This window comes from Sus scrofa, chromosome 6 (assembly GCF_054392235.1).
Source record: "Sus scrofa isolate SSC_HxYL_T2T_F1_AM1 chromosome 6, Sscrofa_HxYL_maternal_Yorkshire_Landrace_v2.0, whole genome shotgun sequence".
Lineage (NCBI taxonomy): Eukaryota > Metazoa > Chordata > Mammalia > Artiodactyla > Suidae > Sus > Sus scrofa.
In genome coordinates this window covers 30,443,685-30,460,712 of record NC_139388.1, presented here as the reverse complement: position 1 = coordinate 30,460,712, position 17,028 = coordinate 30,443,685, and the positions used below count along the sequence as shown (strand labels likewise).

General features: G+C 45.5%; 1 long non-coding RNA gene across 3 annotated transcripts in view; it reads right to left on the bottom strand.

Moving 5' to 3' along the window:
* The window catches only part of LOC146402276 (uncharacterized), a 372,528-nt gene that overhangs the window by 354,594 nt on the left and 906 nt on the right, over positions 1–17,028 (bottom strand). For 2 of the 3 annotated variants that reach the window (XR_014805847.1, XR_014805848.1), the window contains exons 2-3: positions 15,690–15,823; positions 9,034–9,186 (exon numbers count right to left, since the gene is read on the bottom strand). This is a non-coding gene — a long non-coding RNA (uncharacterized LOC146402276). Of the gene's footprint in view, positions 1–6,466; positions 6,855–7,183; positions 9,187–15,689; positions 15,824–17,028 lie in introns of those variants that run through there. The other variant, XR_014805846.1, reaches the window with a different exon arrangement.

Genomic DNA, 17,028 nt, shown 5'->3' with positions numbered 1-17,028 from the left:
TAGGTAGCCCTGGCATCAGGCACTCAAAGAAGAAATTTCTAGTCCTGGAAGAGTTAGAAATAACCTCACTGTGGAGCATGGGGACTTCTCTAAGTGAGGCTTAAGTAAGAGGACTGCCAAAATTGTTGCAGGTAGGGCTTTTATCTTTACCTTTGGTTTAAAATACTGGGGTCTATGATGAATGCTCGTGGGAGTGTACATCAGAACTAACTTTGGGAAGACATTTGGCATTTGCTTGTAAAATCCAAGATGCACACACACCTGAGAGAAATTTTGCATTTGTGCACAAGGAGACAAATATGAGAGCCAGCACTGTGGGAATTTTCAAAAATTAGGAATAATCTTAATGTTCATCAGGAGAACAGGTACGGTAGTACATCCATGCAGTGGAACAAAGACAAATGAATTAGGGCTACATGTGTCAACATGGACCACTCTGGAACATAACATGGAGCAGCCCTACAGGCACATAATCTTCATGAGCCATGCTCTATAGCCCCTAAATTGGCTGAGGCCTGGAGCAGGAATGGGATGGCCCCCTGTGGTGAATGTGAAAATCAGCGAGACCAGCCCGCATCAAATTCACCAAGGGTCCAATGCCTGAATTTCCATGATTAGAAATTTAATCTTCTGGGTCAAGGTTAGTGTGCTGTGTTGGACATCAAAGAGACTCAATGGTTGCTAGCTCTACAGCACCCTGCCGGGCAGTCACTGGCCACAGCCCAAACCCCTTCGCACTAAAAAGCTTGAGGAAGGAAGCAGAGGCAGGAAGGCTGAGCAGCAAGACCAAGGGCAAAATTGGTGGGCACACCAGTGTTTAAGAATTGGTAGATGAAGGGAGGTCAGAGGAAATAGCTGAGAAGCATCAGGATATAAGAAATGCCAATGAAATCATAAGCATTTTAAGCGGGCATTATAGAAACTGATCATGTATCACGGAGGTAGGTCAATTCAGGTGAAAAGATGTCCTTTAATAATTTGACAATGAAAAAGCCGCTGGTGGACTTAGCAAGGGCAGTCTTGGTAGAATAATGGGAGAAGAACCCAGACTTGGGGGAGAATAAAGAATGACAAGGAAAGAGAGGCAAAAAAATGTGGGCTACTTCGGAGAAGTTTGTTTAAAGGACAGGGTGGGAGGTGCCAGGGAAGAGAAAGTGAAGAAAGTGAAGGTTTTCTAGAACGAAAAAGAATTATGCTCGCTGAGTGAAGGAAGGGAAAGAGTAGAATTAGAGAATCAGAGAAAGAAGGTAATTTATTGAACTGGGTCCTAGAAGAGGAAAGAGAGAGTGGGAGGGAGAACCTAGGAGGCAGGTTGGTCTCAGAAATGTCGTGTGGATCCTGCTAGAAGCAGAGAGCTGAGAAGCTGATACTCTACTCTCCCAGACAGCAGATGTTATGGTCATTAGAGATGAGACATTGGTGGGGTGGACAATTTGAGGAGAGTTGGACAAGCAGGAAACAGCCACCACGGGGAACAAAATTAGTGTCTGGCCAGGTGTGAATAAAAGGACTGGCAAAGAGCTGGCTGAGTTGGAAACTACACCTCTGTGGTGGTGCTTGTTTTCTTTCGTCCCAGGAGAGCCTGAAAAGATGGAAGCCTGGATTATTCCAGATGGGAGAAGGCAGAGAGGGTGCAGCTGGATAGGGGGCTTAAGGCTATCAAGAGTGCTAGTTAGATGACAGCAGCTCTAGGAACAGCTGGGGTTGGCAGACAAAAGAGGCTTCTCCAGTTTTCTTTTTCATAAGAGACAATAGTGCATTGCAACTTAAAAGGCATTAAATAGAAAAGCCACTTGAATGACTGGAATTGATGTTTTCAACAGTGCAGTAGCAACCTGTACCCCACCTTGCTTCTGGGTCACTGACCAGCGTCAAGTGACATCTATAGGTACATGATCTTGCCAGCCTATGTCTCTGCGTGTCATGTCAACCCCACAAACTCGCAGGATTAGATTCTTGTCTTTACTTCCCACCCCCCGTGTGGGTGACTGGGGCTAAAGGTGCTTAAAAAGAGAAGTTTACAAGTTCCTAAACTGTGGTGTTTGGTCAACATGATGAACCATTATTCAAAGAATGGTTGGGTTGAAAACTATTATGTAGAGAAACACCAGAGTCACAACAACGCGGAATCTGAGCCACATCTGAAACCTATGCCACAGCTCATGGCAACGCCGGGTCCTTAACCCACTAAGCAAGGCCAGGGATCGAACCCACAACCTCATGGTTCCTAGTCGGATTCGTTAACCACTGCACCACGACGGGAACTCCCTTTTTTTCTTTTTAATGGTCAACCCGCGGCATGTGAAATTTTCCAGCCAGCAACACTGGATCCTTTAACCCACTGCACTGGGCCAGGGATCGAACCTGCACCTTCACAGCAACCTGAGCCACTGCAATCAGATTCTTAACCCACTGTACCACAGTGGGAACTCCAATTGCTTTTTGAATCGAGACCTACTGATAAACACTGCGGCAGTTTCACTCCCTCTTAAACATCTTTAAGCAATTTTATCAGGGTTTCTTATTGGAAAAGCAATGCATGTTCAAGTCAGAAAAGTCAAAAATGCAGACAGGTAAAAGAACTGGAGGATATGTGGACTCCTTCCCAGAGACACCATCACTGCTAGTTAACACCCAGGAACAAGTCTTCCAGCAATTTCTCTAAGCCTATAGATAGTGGCTTCATACCATATTTACTTTTTTGCAACCAGTTATAACTGCCCTAAGGAATCCAGCTCTCTGGAGCTCAAGTTCCTAATCTACCCCACCTGTCTTATGCCCTAGGGAAGGGGTTTTGGAAATAAGAGTTGAGAGTGCTGTGAGGTTAACCTAAAAAGGAGAAAGACATTGCAGGCTCTTCTTGGAAGGTGAAATGGCCACATTTGCTTCAGGGATTGCAATGCCCTCACTGAATAGTAATGTAAACAACCACCTCCAGACATCTGTGAATAATCTAGAATCTTGTAATTTGTGCTTTTGGAGAGTGCCACAAAGCCATGGTGGCTCCCTCCTCTGGGGACACTCAACTCATGGCTAAGTGGAGCCGATGAAACTTGAACTTGATCCATAACAGACTGAGAACAAAGTTCAAAAGATTAAATGAGCTACAAAATGCCAACGACCATCCTGAATGGTTGTTATCCTGAAATAACATGTCAAGTGTGCCCTTTTCCTCCCGGTGCCTCCCAAGGTTTCCCCAGCTTGGCAGGCTCAAAAATGAGGGGATATGCTCCAGACCCCGAGAGGTGCTGCCTTACCCTGCCCACAGTCAAGTCCTGTGACCCCTGTTCTTCCAGCCCTCAGTACAAGAAGACAGAACATGGGGCAGCATTCCTCATGCAGTCTCCAAGAAACTGATGGATGAACTGGCCTCAGTGGGTGACCTGATGTGTGGAGAGAGCAGAGGCTCTGACAGACCATGATTTGCACCTTGGTCCTGCCCGATTCCAGATCTTGAAAAAGTTACCTAATTTCTCTGATTCTCCAATTATTTGCCTAAAAAATAGGGATCCTGGTAGAGTTACGGGGACTAAGTTGAGGCTTTGTAGGAAAAACACCTAGCACCTTACCTGGTATATAGGTGGCGCCCAGTGAATATTAATTTCTTTACCTCCCAGCCCAGTGGTCCCAGTGGTCCCATCATGCCTTTCAGACCTGCCACAACCTGAGCAAGAGCATCCCTGAGATCGGAGTGAACAACATTCATTCACTCAAGTAGCATTTATACAAAGTGCCTGTGTACCTAGCGCCCTGGAATAGCAACTGCACTTCAAGATTTTTTTAAATATTATTTTAACAGCAAGCCAAATATGGAGAAGAAAGCAAAATTTGTATTAACTTTAAAGAAAAATATGAGCCATTTTCTCCAGGCCCCCGACTTCCTAGGGATCACATACAGGGCAGCTTGAAGGTGCTAAGTTGCCCAAGAACATGACCTCAGGTCCAGTTCACAGAGATCTTCACATTTTCCTACGGTGAGTCATGAACCAGAAGTGACATAGTCCCTCCCAAGAAAATCACCGTGGAAGAGGGAAATCAAAGGTCCAGGGGAAGCCAGCCAATTACTCAGTGAACCCTCATGGTTGCTGAGTCCACTGTCCCAGAACCTTGCTTACACAGCCTATCTTTCTGATGTAACTGTCACTCTTGGGCCAACTCTACCAAGATTATCTCAACTTCAGTTCTCTGGAAAAGATACACCCATTTCTAGGGAAAATTCGTAAAATTTGCTGTATGTCAAATCTAGGATGTTCAGCCAGATCAAAGTTGTTTCCCTCCTCACTTTCCAGTCTCAGCTCTCAGACTACTTGGCGTCACCCTGCAAGGTCAGACTGGGATTCTAACCTGGAGGTGACCCCATCCTCTTACTTTTGCTACCTGTGCCTTGCTGGGCTCAGATCTGTGGGCTCCTCTTAGCAAAGGTCGACCTGAGCCGGAAACCAGATCTCTCATGTTTACTTTCTCATAAAAATGTAGCTCCTGGAGTTCCCTTTGTGGCTTGGTGGTAATGAACCTGACAAGTATCCATGAAGATGCAGGTTTGATCCCTGGCCTTGCTCAGTGGGTTAAGTATCTGGCCTTCTGTGATACGGCTTGGATCCCACGTTGCTGTGGCTGAGGTGTAGGCCGGCAGATGCAGCTCTGATTATGACCCCTAGCCTCGGAATTTCCATATATTACGTGTGGCCCTAAAAAGGTGGGGGGGGAGCGCCTTCCCTGAGTCAGTCATCATGTCAACTAATTTCAATATTTGATATAAACAGAAAAGTAGTGCTATAACCCTCTCTGACTGGTGAAAATATAAGTGGTTTCTATTTTCATCATTTTGCTTACCTGTATTTTCTTTTTCTTTCTTTCTTTCTTTTTTTTTTTTTTTTTTTTGTCTTTTTGCCATTTCTTGGGCCGTTCCTGCGGCATATGGGTGGTTCCCAGGCTAGGGGTCGAATCGGAGCTATAGCTGCCAGCCTATGCCAGAGCCACAGCAACACAGGATCTGAGCCGCGTCTGTGACCCACACCACAGCTCACGGCAACGCCGGATCCTTAACCCACTGAGCAAGGCCAGGGATCGAACCCGCAACCTCATGGTTCCTAGTCGGATTCGTTAACCACTGTGCCACGACGGGAACTCCCTATTTTCTCATTTTTGACAATGGACATATATTTTTTGTGTACAGAAAGTGGGGAAAAAAATGTAAAGACTAACATCCCTCTCACTCAGCTGTTAGCTGGTACATTTACATTCTGAATTCAAGCTCAAAATTCCAAGCAGAAAGTCAAAGAATGTTTTTCCCTAGGACAGAAGACTAGAAATCCAGTAATTCTTGCATACTGCTCTTTACCAAGCTGAACCGAATTCCAATTTATAGTTAGGTTTACCAGATCAAAGGAAATTGCTTCAGGAGCAGGGTTATTTATCCAATGTACTTTACATATGATTATGAATCAAAGTCACGACGAAGTCAGAAAAACTACTGGCGAGGTAACGGAAACACTCAATTCAAAGCCATGGGCTTGGGAGATTACATCATCCTCCCAATAGCTTAGGAATCTAAGGAAGTGACACCGGACACAGAACAGTACAAGTCATTCAGTCAATAAATATCTGTATATTTACTGTGTTCCAGGCACCATTCCAGGTATAAGGGACACAGCAGTAATGAAAACTAGCACAAACTCCTGCCCTCAGGAAGCCTGTTGTTCAGTCAGGGAGACAGAGGTCCCAGGCAACAACCAAATCCCTAGCATGGTATTAATACTGTTTCTGCTGTTTTGACTGTTTTCCTGCCGTTTTTCTTAGTGAAGGAAAACTTTTACCATGTCCCTTCTACAGCAAGTGACTAAGTCAACTGTTTTTTGACATAGTCCCCCCAGGAAGGGGGCAGACTGGATGCCAGTCCCTATGAAGTCAAAGTAACTAAAGAACTGGAGAGCGACCTGGCCACAATCTGCCCGCAGCGATTTTCCTCAGGGCTTAGCTGATACAAAACAGTTCAGATATTCCCAGAGGAAGAAGATGAAGTACCCCAACCATGAACGGAGCAGAAAACTGAGCCAAAAGATTGGGAAACCAGGAGCTGCCACAGTGGGCTGCTGGGATAAACAGAATCAGGAAAGAAACTGACTTAGATCATAGTTCTGTGCACGAGAAAGCATTTCAAGGCCAGAGCTGCTCCACAGTGGAATGCGCTAAAGGAAAGGCAGTTCTCAGGCTCTGCTGGTGAATGATCAGCCTAGCTCTGCCCCTTACGGACTGTGTGACCGTGAGCTAGTCCCGTAACTTCTGTGGGCCTTAATTTCCTTGTCTATAAAATGTTAATAACAATGGTACCTGGTTAATGGGATTGTGCTACAGATTTAGCAAGAGAAAGCAAGAGAAAGCATGTAAGTGCCTGACACCCAGTAAGTTAGACACTGAAAGGCTATCTAGATCAGATCACATTCAAAAACTTATATATTCTATGCTATTTTTTTGGTTTTTGGAGGTTTTTTTGTTTTTTGTTGTTGTTGTTTGGGGGTTTTGTTGTTGTTGTTTTTTGTTTGTTTGTTTTTGGCTGTGCCTACGGCATGCAGAACTTCTCAGGCCAGGGATCAAACTTGAGCCACAACAATAACCTGAGCTATGGCAGTGACAACACCAAGTCCTTAACTACTAAGCTACCAGGGAATTCCTCTACCCTGTTTTTGTTTTTGTTTTTGTTTTTGTTTTTGTTTGTCTTTTTGCTCTTTCTTTGGGCCGCTCCCGCGGCATATGGAGGTTCCCAGGCTAGGGGTCAAATCGGAACTGTAGCCACTGGCCTACGCCAGAGCTACAGCAGCACAGGATCCGAGCCACGTCTGCAACCTACACCACAGCTCATGGCAACACCAGATCGTTAACCCACTGAGCAAGGGCAGGGACCGAACCCGCAACCTCATGGTTCCTAGTTGGATTCGTTAACCACTGCGCCACAACGGGAACTCCTACCCTGTTTTTAATAGTGGACTTTATTTTATAGCAAAACAATATTCAGCAGAGTCCTTTTTGGCAATAGGGTTAAAATCTATACTTGTGGGAGTTCCTGTTGTGGTGCAGTGAAAACAAATCCAACTGGTATCCATGAGGATGCTGGTTTGATCCCTGGCCTCATTCAGTGGGTTAAAGACCCAGCGTTGCCATGAGCTGTGGTGTAGGTGGCAGACACGGCTCAGATCCTGTGTTGCCGTGGCTGTGGTGTAGGCCGGCAGCCATAGCTCTGATTCAACCCCTAGCCTAGGAACGTCCATATGCCATGAGTGTGGCTCTAAAAAGAAAAAAAAAAATCTATAGTGTGACAGTAACATCACAAAAATCAGGAGCTGTGGCAGGGATAAAACCTACAGTTCCCTATGAGGACCCCTCTGAACGATGCTGCCTTATTTCTGATATGACCACAGTCCAGGCCTGTACATGATCTCTGGCTGGTTCGGACACATTGTGATCTTTGTCCTTTCTGGAGGTGTGACAAGGTACTGGGCAAAGGCAGGGATCAGGCCAGTACCAGTGTTCAGTGTTCAGAGAATGTCCTAAGGCAGAAGCACCACCCCCCATACACACACTGAGTCAGGCTGATTTGGGAATGATCTGGGGTTCAAGTCCCCAGAGATGTTGTGCTGAAGGTCACAAAGCTCCCAAGGGCCCATTAATGGCCACAGCAGCAGGGCCAGCCTTAGTCCCCCAGGGCTGATGGACTCAGATGGCACCCTGTGAGGCAGGATTCTGGAGGCATAGCCAGGCAGGGCTGGAGAGCCGAGCCATAGCTCAGCAGGATGAAAGGCAGCCTGAAGGCAGCCCAGGATGGAATCCCGACCTGGGATAAATGCTCATGTGGTTCCAGTGGTGGGTAGCACATTCAGACAGGTCTCCTCTCCCACCCAGGACGGATGCCCCAGGGGCAGCTGCACAGCTCCAAGTGACCTGCTTTTGGCCTAGCATTGCCTTGGCTATTGCTAATGGTCCAAAGGTAGGAGAGAGCAAGTAGCAGACCCACTTGCATGTGCCCAGCAGGCCCTCTGGCAACTGCCATCTTCATTCCAACTTCCCAGGTCAGCCTTTAACTGTCCTGCCAGTGCCTAGCCCATGAGTTCCTAACATCACCCTCCTACAGCCAGATTCCTCGGCACGCCTAGACCTGTCTGAACTCTCAGGAGGTACCGAGGTCAGGCCTACCTCCCCCAACTCCCCTCATGCCCACTACTTAAGGGTCAAAATTCCACACAATAATATCTTGTATGTGTGTGGTGCTTAGCATTTTTCAAGGCACTTTTCATTTCCTGTACAAAATCTCCAGGAGCGTTGAGAATCAGACTTGGAAGCACACAGTCAGAAACGATGCCCCAAGCCCCAGCCTGGCAGTGGTCTAAGAAGACACCATCATGACGATGAGTCTAGCATACTGTCCCTGCCACCTACACCACGGACAATCTTATGCTGGATGCTGCCCGTAAAACCACTATCACTGGAAACCGAGCTCATATCCATCAAATCACTAAAAGGGTCGTGTAGCAGACCCTCCTCTGCTGTCACTGGCTTCCAATTCAAGACTGGTGCAAGGGGGCAGGGGGCTCATCACAAGCCTGAGCCTGAGGCCAATGCCCCCACTCTAGCTGCAAAGGAAAATGGCTCCACCTCACGAGGCATGGAATTCCTCCAGCACAGCTGCCAAGCAACCAAAATGAGTGACAAATGTCCAGCCCTGCATCTCATTCAATCATCACACCAACACACATTGTCAGAATGACTCTTATTATCCCCATTTTAGAGAGTAGGAGTCGGACACACTGAACAACAAATAAAACAGGAAGAAAAGCAAGGTCTTGTTTTGGAGTTTAAAAAGATCAACTGCAGAAGTGTGGGATAAGAGGAACTAGGTTTGGCTTCAGGTCATGTAAAGAAGGTCTTAGCATCTCAGCTGAACTTAAGCTTTATATGAACCCAGCCAAAAAAGCTGCTGACATGGCCACAGCAGAGACTTGTGGGTAGGGCAGTCTTGGCCTCAGGGCCTGCCAGACTTACCTAGGGTTGACCATTCTCGTCTGGTCACATGTTTGCAGAGATGGATAGTCAACATAGGGAGGTTCTATGACATCTGGTGCGTGGGCTCTGCTGCTTCAGAGGGCAGAAATGGGGCCACATGGGAGCCACAGGGACCAGATGCCAGGTCGACATCTGCAAAAAGGACAAAAACATGCCAGACTTCCCTGTGAGGTGGTGGAATCGCCATGGGTATGCAAACAGAGGCTAGAAAGTCATCTATCGGAAATTTTACTTGAGGAGTTCCTGTCATGGCTCAGCAGAAACAAATCGAACTATTATCCATGAGGACGCAGCTTCAATTCCTGGCCTTGCTCAGTGGGTTAAGGATCCTGCATTGCCATGAGCTGTGGTGTAGGCTGCAGACACGGCTCGGATTTGGCATTGCTGGGCTGTGGCATAGGCCAGCGGCTACAGCTCCCACTTGACCCCTAGCCTGGGAACTTCCATGTGCCACAGGTGCAGCCCTAAAAACCAAAAAAAAAAAAAAAGACGCCATAAGGCAACAACATACACTAAACATTGGGCATGGTCTCCAAGGTAAGACAATGAGCCTCCAAAAGCCTCCTAGGGAACCTACTGAACTAAACAATGACAAAAGAAGAAAACCAAAAATGCGCATTCTTACTAGACATCAATTATATGCAAAAATAAAAGGAAAGATCATTTAACACTATCCAAAATTGGAAAGTAATGCCAATACTAGAGAGGCTGTGATAAAGCTAGAACATGCATGCCGGCAACTGGGTTAAGCGGGTACCACCCCTTTCTGAAATCAATGTGGCAGATGGTATTTTAAAGAAAATAAAGGAGTTCCCGTCGTGGCGCAGTGGTTAACGAATCCAACTAGGAACCATAAGGTTGCAGGTTCGGTCCCTGCCCTTGCTCAGTGGGTTAAGGATCCGGCGTTGCCATGAGCTGTGGTGTAGGTTGCAGACGCGGCTTGGATCCCGCGTTGCTGTGGTTCTGGCGTAGGCTGGAGACTACAGTTCCGATTCGACCCCTAGCCTGGGAACCTCCATATGCTGCGGGATCGGCCCAAGAAACAGCAAAAAGACAAAAAAAAAAAAAAAAAAAAAAAAAAAAAAGCACATTTAATCCTTTACCCCAATAACTGCACACTGGGGAATCTACCTTAAAGAATAATTTTTAAAGGGTAATTGCTATATACTTGGATGTATTCATTACATCTCTATTAATAATAAAAAGTCTCAAACAGGTGAGAGGTTAAGTATAGCATGGTGTTTGATGGACTATTAGACAATCATTACAGATGGTGTTTATAAAGAACCTCTGTTCCTCTAGGGCAAGTCCTGCATCCTATTTATTACTGTAGTACCAGCACCTCTGGAACATAAAAAACGCCTCATTAGATATTTGTTGAATGACTGAGTGAATAAACAATTAACAAAAGAATTCAATCTTAGCAAGGGAAAATGCTTCTTACATGTTGACAAAAAACAAGCAAAACTCAAAATTATATCTAATCTATGATTTCCAAAATATGAAAGACTATATGCACATGGATCCTACATGTGGACTGTACGGAAAAGTAAAAACAGATGTTAGGGTTATACACTAAGAATGATGGATCATTCTTATTCATTCACCATGCTTTTCTGAGTATTTTTTATATATCAGGTGCTGTGCCACACGCTGTGAGTAGAGCAGTAAACAAAATAAACACAGTCTCTACTGGAAAGGAGACTTTATCCTAGTGGGTTATTGGAGGAGCAAGAGTAGGGAAGAGACAGACAAACAGATAAATAAAAGACTGTATGATATCAGGTGGTAATAAGTGCTATTGGAAAAAAAAAATAGGAACGGGGGCTAGAGAGTGTCAGGAGAAGAAAGGCTGCCATTTTATATGGGTTGTCCACAAGGATATCTAGAGAAGGTCTTTTAAGCAGAGGGAACAGCAAAGTGCAAAGGCCCTGAGGCCAGGGTGTACTTGTCATCAAGGAGTAGCATGGAAGTCAAAGAGCTGAAGCAGAGGGAACCTAGGGGATGAGGTGGAGAAGTGAGAGTAGGTATGGTGCAGTAGGCCGTCAGGAACGCTTTAGGGCCTACATTGAAAGAGACAAAGAAGCCATTAGAGGCATTTGAATAGAGATGTAACATGATCTGACTTGTGTTTAAATAGAAACACTCCTTTTATAAGAATTTTTTATGAGGGAGTTCCCCATGGCACAGTGGAAACAATCCAACTAGGAACCATGAAGTTGCGGGTTCTATCCCTGGCCTCGATCAGTGGGTTAAGGATCTAGCGTTGCCATGAGCTGTGGTGTAGGTTGCAGATATGGCTTGGATCTGGCATTGCTGTGGCTGTGGCTGTGGCGTAGACTGGCAGCTGTAGCTCTGATTCGACCCCTAGCATGGGAACCTCCATGTGCCGCAGGTACGGCCCTAAAAAAAAAAGAAGCAAAAAAATAAAAGAATATTTTATGAAAGTTTAAGACGAGAGTAAGAATTTTAAACAATGGACAGATTATCATAACATTCATGAATTGGTTCACAAAATATTTTCTGAGCACCCCTTGCTTCAAGGGGCTGGAATAGCAGGCCTCTTTTAAGATTACGAAGACATGTCAGCCATACAAAAGTATTTTTAAATAACATTTTTTTTTCCCTTCATACGCAGCACATGGAAGTTCCTGGACAAGGGATGGAATCTGAGCTTCAGCTGTGACCTATGCCATAGCTGTGGCAAAGCCAGATCCTTAACCCACTTCACCTGGCTGGGGATCCAACCTGTGCCGCTGCAGAGACAACACTGGATCCTTAACCTGCTATGCCACAGCAGGAACTCCATAACAAAAACACTATTTTAAGGCCGAGATTTCTCAGAGCAATTAACTGATTTTGTCCTTTTTTCTTTAGAAATTACGGAAATAATTTTTCTCAATTAACATTTAGATGCACATTTCATATTCTATACCAAGTCCCTTAATTGTAAACTGAGCTGCTGTTTGGGAAATCCTAAAGTTGGCTGCTTATTTGACACATCTTAAATTTCTCATGCACAACACTTCTGTAGCATCACTCACAATCCAACAATACTGATAGGAGACCCTTGTGGGAAGTCTGTATGTGCTGGCAAGACTATCTGAAAACTAATAAAATCCTTGTAATCCTTTTCAAGGATACAGAAAGGAACATGGCTGCATTTCAAATTCATGGCATTTCAAAGGCATGAATTAAGCTCTAAGCTCTACATTTGAAAAAAAAATCAACACAAGTTCTCTAATTTATGTTCTAAAGTGAGAAAACAAATCGTTGCTAAGAAATGAAATTTGCAAAATTCTTAAACACACTTTCTAGTTGATATGCACATACTTAAAACTACAAACTATACTAAAATACAAATTCAGGAACCACTACCATTGAACTTGGTTGATACAACTTCATCATGAAGTCTGGAATTGCTTTTTGGTTTGGTTAATTTTATTCCTAGACATTCTGTCTTTTAGGTGTGTACAAAACTGATTATGTGTAGATGATGTCGAGATGATATATCTGCAAAAACATATGAGAGAGCTTATTTCTTCTCTTCCTCTTCACCCTTCAAGCCCTGGGTAAAGGGGCTTCTTCTTACCTCCCCAACATCTTGTGTGACACTCCTGTCAGAGGGCTCTGCACTCTATCCCTCCTCCTTGCCATCATCTGTTAACTTCTCACTCAATGTAGCCTGTCACAGTGCTACCAGAGGTCCTCTCTCCATCAGAGCAGTCATCTTTCTGGAAGATTTGCCAGTGACCCATCCAGCAAATTTGCCCATGACTGCCTCTGTCACTCCAGCTACCCTGCACCTGCCCACAGCTCCTCTACCTCTGACCAGCACGCCTGCCCTCCCTGCTATTCCCTCCCGCTCATCACATCTATCCTCTCACTCCAGAGAGCCCTGCCCCTCCAATATGTCCACTCCATTCTGGCTTCACCTCCTTCTTGGTGGACTACCACTTCCATCTCTCTTGTCTGCATCTCCAACTCTCTTGCCTCCTGGTCTCCCTTGTCTAGCAAAGCCCATCCCTGGATCAGCCTCACTAATAACCTGCTCCATGCCTATCTCAGGGCTGATGGGATGCTGAAGAAAGCCCACACCTCAGAGACTGTTGCCCTCACAAACCCAGAGCCTCCAGCCTCAGCAAGCTCTCACCTCTGCCCTATTGTCTCTGTAGGTTGCTATTAGCTTTCCCTCCTCTTTTCCACAGCAGCCATCTTGAGCATCTTCCTCTTTCTCCAAGCTTCCCACACAATCCCACTTCCTCACACTGAGCAGGTATCACTGCCTTCCAACACAAGAGAAGGAATGGCCCCTGGGTGTGAATTCCCTCCACTTCTCAGGCCCATCTCCCAACTACCTGCATACCTACTGACACACTGACCTACCTGCATCTCCAGCTCCTTCCTCTCTCTGCTCCCGCCTGAGGCTCACTCTGAACCGCACCATCTCCCATCCTCTTGCTGACCTCACTCCATCTTCAATCCCTCTCGTTCCTGTATCCTCAACTGTCCCTATACTGGCTTTTCCCCATTGGCACTTTGAAATGTCCTAATCTCTCCCAACTTAAAACAACATTGTCTCCCAACTCTACATTCTTCCTGGTTTTCTTCCTCCTCCCCCTTCAAACCACTAACAAGAGTTATCTATGTCCACCTCCCACATCCTCAGACTTCTGTTCCTGCTACTCCATGGAACCCACTCTCCCCATGATTGCCAGTGACCTCTTTGTCGCTAAATGTGGTGTGCACTTGTGGTCTACTGGACCATTCTGCACTATGTCACCTCACTTCCTCCATTTGGTTTCAGTGGCACACCATTCTTTTCCTCTTGTCTTTCCATTCTCACCTTTATTTCTGGGCTACTCTTCCTCTACTTGTCCCTTAAATGTTGATATTTCCTAAAGGATTTTGGCTTTCTCTTTCATCTTCCCTACCAAAGGATTTCATCCATTTCCATAGCTTCAGTTATGATATATATGGTGATAATTCAATAACTTAAGGTTCTTTCTCCAGATCAGATCTCTCAAGGATAACAGGCTCTCAGGCTCTTGTCTTTTTGGTTTGAATTAGGTTCAGGGTAATAGTTCCCCTGATTACTTCTTCTTTGGCCATGGATTAATTACTCCCATATACGAAGGCATTGTCCCATGAAAAGCTCCAAATCATCTAATGGACACCTCACTTGATGCCCCACTCACCTCAAACTCACCTCCTCCTCTTCCTGCCTAAACCTGCTCCTTTACTATTCCATATCTCAGAAGAAAGCACCACCATCCAGCTACCTAGTTACCAAGGCAGACACCTGTGCATCACCTTTGATTCAGACTACTCTCCTCCACACCCTCAGCTCATCACTCACAAAGTCCTCCGAATTTCCTTTTTTTCATCTTTTTTTTTTTTTTTTTTTTGCTATTTCTTGGCCACTGGGCACATGGAGGTTCCCAGGCTAGGGGTCGAATCGGAGCTGTAGCCGCCAGCCTACACCAGAGCCACAGCAACGTGGGATCCGAGCCACGTCTGCAACCCACACCACAGCTCACGGCAACGCCGGATCATCAACCCACTGAGCAAGGGCAGGAACCGAACTGGAAACCCCATGGTTCCTAATCGGATTCGCTAACCACTGCGCCACGACAGGAACTCCCCAGTCCTCCGAATTTCTGCCTCCTTAATATATCTCAGATCTACTCCTTTCCCCCATCATCATAGACACTGTGCTGCATCACTGCAGCAACTCAAACCTAAATCTAAGCCTCATCTTCTTCCAGTCATTCTCCACATAGGCCCAACCCCTTTTCAAAATGTACATCTCCTTAAAAACCTTCATTATCCTTAGAATAAAGTTCTACTTCTCAGCCTCCCTTCAGGACCCAGCCTGAGTTACTCCAATCCTATGTCTGAGATTTAGCATTCTGGTTAATCCCCTCGTTACTGAGGGTCTATGGAACGTCACTGAGACCTTTTTCCTCTTTAACAAGGTAGGAGACTAGCTCAATGTTCCCCTGGATCCTTTGCAATTCTAGCTTAGAAGCATCTCGAATTCCTTTTTCTTAAAGTTCTCTGTTCTAACGCTACTCCTTGAAAGTGACAAAACAAATATATTGAACATATGCCTGATCAAAATCATGAAACTCATAAGAAAGAATGGGGATTTCAACAAATTACCCAGGACACTGCTTCCTGCCTATTTATTCACAATCAAACCAGCTTCTGAGAATCCAAGATGAAGAATGTGGAAACAGACAAATGTTCATTGAGTGCTTAATTTTCACAAACTTCTTTGCATAAGGTGTTTTATTTCTCCATTACAATACTGTCGAATAAGCCAAGGGCAGATCCGAGAAGGTGGTTTATACAAAGTCACAAAGCTAGTAAATTTCCCCACCACCATCTTATTAGCTGCTCCCTACCACCAATAAATACCATTTTACAATGGAAGAAACAAGTGCAGCCCAGGTCACACATCTCTCTGATTAGCGGTAAAATCAGAATTAGGATCCAGGTTTCCTGACTCTGCTTGGCTGGGCCGATACTATTTTAGTTGCTGCTTTCGGGAAGAATCGTGGAATCCTGACTTTTACCCTACTTACATCAATTTCCTAAACATTAGCACTACTTCTGAAGGGTAAACTTACCTCTAGAGTTTCAAGTGTGGCTCCAGGAGGTCTTCTTTGGTAGCCCTCTGCAGATACTTTGCCGATGCTGTGCTGATGCCTGCCCTGTAGTGTAGTCCTCTGCCTTCCCGCTTTTCCAACAGCCTCTGCTCTCACTGCATCCACAGAATTAGACAGTCTGTCAGCACAAATCCTACTGCCCCTGCCTCCCTACAGTTTTCTCATCTTTAGTAATGAGGCCTCCATGTGTCCACTCAGCCCCAAAGGCCTTTCCTCATGGTTTAGGCCAGGAGGATCAAAGCCCCTCCGCCATGCCTCTTAGAAGTCCAGTAGTTCTCCCCTAAATGCAATCCATTTGACTCATTGCCCCATTCTGGCCTTCCCTCTCTGGATGTCATTAACTCAAGAATGGCACAGTTGTTGTCTCAGGCTCTGTCTTTTTGATTTGAAACAGGTTTATATTAATAGCTTCCCTGGTTACTTCTTTGGCCATAAATTAACTCTCCTGTTTATTAAGGCATTATCCCAAGAATGCTTTAGCTAAAATACACCCAAAAATGTCTGGATGAAGTGACATACGAAGCATGTGTGGGATTAACTGGACCATCTGACCAACACTGGGGACCTTGAGTGGGGAAAGATTCAGAAAAGATGCTACCTAGCAAGGTGGGATATCACCACCAGGGTTCTATGACACTGGGCAGAGGACTAAAAGAAGGGCAGGGATCTCAGACTGTCTTTACTTCATAACTGACAGGAGCAGATCTTTCCCAGAAAGGGAGTGGGAGGTAGGATGTTTAGACATAGAAGAAGGGCCAACAGCTAGAAATAGAGGAACACAAAGAACTAATGACATTTAGGGGAGAACTGACAGAACTTCCAAGGAATAAAGGGCATGAATCTATCACTCTCTGGCATCGTGGAATTGAAAGGCCTTCAAAGCACTCAGGCCAAATTCCAATCCACTGTATGAATGACATGAGCATTTCTTCAAGGGGGTTGCATCCCTTTAGTTGAATGCTCTCAGCAATGGGAAACACCTGACTTTAGGATAGCAAGATCATGGAGGTATGAGGAAAATTTGATTCCTGTACACTCATTTTCAATTCAACAAACACCTATTGAGGAGTTCCTGTTGTGGCTCTGCGGAAACGTATCTGACTAGCATCCATGAGGACGCGGGTTCGATCCCTAGCCTTGATTAATGGGTTAGGGATCTGGCGCTGTTGTGAGCTGTGGAGTGGGTCGTAGACGAGGCTTGGATCTGGTGTTGCTGTGGTTGTGGTGTAGGCTGGCAGCTGAAGCTCCAATTCAACCCCTAGCCTGGGAACCTCCATAGGCCATGGGTGTGGCCCTAAAA